The sequence below is a fragment of the Gavialis gangeticus genome, unplaced genomic scaffold, assembly GCF_001723915.1.
Source record: "Gavialis gangeticus isolate Ggan-Ray unplaced genomic scaffold, GavGan_comp1, whole genome shotgun sequence".
NCBI classification, from domain to species: Eukaryota; Metazoa; Chordata; order Crocodylia; family Gavialidae; genus Gavialis; species Gavialis gangeticus.
Genome location: NW_017728997.1, coordinates 1,869,700 through 1,871,278, shown reverse-complemented (window position 1 = coordinate 1,871,278; position 1,579 = coordinate 1,869,700). Strand labels below are relative to the sequence as shown.

At 41.2% G+C, this 1,579-nt stretch overlaps 1 protein-coding gene across 2 annotated transcripts in view; it reads right to left on the bottom strand.

Annotated features, from left to right (window-relative positions):
• Positions 1–1,579, bottom strand: part of RAD18 (RAD18, E3 ubiquitin protein ligase) — a 149,037-nt gene that overhangs the window by 3,362 nt on the left and 144,096 nt on the right. The gene's annotated exons all lie outside the window — the stretch shown is intronic.

Genomic DNA, 1,579 nt, shown 5'->3' with positions numbered 1-1,579 from the left:
TTTCTTTTTTTTTTTTTTTTTTTTTTTACTTCCATGACTTTCATTAAATGAGGCTACATCAAAGCCTGGGATTCACAGAATTCAACTGTAGTACACTTCAGTCCATGAGCCTGATGTACTTAATTTCTCATAATCAGAAAGCACTTGAATCAGATTGTACCATAATATTCCCTGCAGTGTCCCATATCTTTCAAAAGCAAAACAAATGACCATTTTCACAAGAAGTGACAACTCAGTAAAATACATATAGGGCATCCAATACAGCAAGTTTCTTAAGTATTTCCTTAACTTGAAACATTCAAATATCCCTTGCCCCCCAATTCCAAGGCCTACTAGTAGGAGGCACTGTGAGCCATATAGTTGATATCCCTGGCTTGGTGATTAGGGTACTTACCTGCCAAAACCAAGCTTAGGCATGGCTCCAAACCAGGCTTCAAAACAACTCAAAACTCAATCTTACACCTTTTAAAAGGAACTGTAACTACCAAGCTACTGGCTACTTTAAGAACAGTGTCTCCGTCTTTCTTACTGAAGCTGTTGTACTTTGTAAAAGTAACTTCATTTAGGCTAAAAAGCCAGAGATTGACTCTATAGTGCAATAGTTTAGGTCTTCACATTCAATGTAGGAGGCAAGTGGACGTGAATTTAAGTCTCCACATCCCAACAACCAAGTCATTCTGAAGTGGGGGCGTCTGCTTTGGGACAGAATATCTATTCTAGATTTGAAAGACCTTCTTGAAACCTGTTAGAATTAATCAAATCTTTTCCACAAAAAAGATTCTTTTTTAAGCAAACATTTTCACACCATAACAATAAATTTCACCAAAAAAATTCTGAACTGTATAATTTAAATTAGCTGAAGATATAACATAAGGGTAACAGGTATGGACTTAAGTACTTTACTTAAATATTGTCAGGGCCTCTGATCAATCAGCCCCCACTGGGCCAAGCACTTGAGCCACCACACCTGCCCCTAACCCCTCACTAATGAGGGTGCCCTAGTTTTCTGGGGAGGCAAGCAAGCAGATTGGCTACCGCAAGCTCCACTCACCCTTTTAAGCACATCTTCAGGCTGAGGCTGCAGGCATACCCTGACACAGCCTATTCCAGCAAGCCTCATGTTTGCTGCTCTTTCTGATCCTCCTGGCTCCTGATTCAGCTTTGGCTTTTCCTGACCCAGACCTTGGATCTTCCCTGAAACTAGACACAGGCTCTCTGACTCTTGGTTTCTGATCTCAGCTTGCTTCTGGATTTTCTCTCTGTCCTCCTGGAACTTGGTTTCAGTCCTCCAACCTGGATCCCAGCTCAGCACTCTGATAACCCGAGTTCCTGTATTGTTCACCCCCCAATTGCTTCTTGAGGACTACCCACAGGCCCCGCTGCCTATTTCCCAGCTGAACCCTCACAAAGACCTAGCTATATTAGGGGTGGAGAACACTGCAAAAATCAATAATTTAAACCTGTGACTCATCTCCTCCCCTCTAGTTTTTCTATCAGTATAATCCTAATCAGAAAAGTCTTACTTCATAGGGCTGTTGCAAAGATTATTAAGTTCTTTTTATCTTGCAGAAGTAAAAGG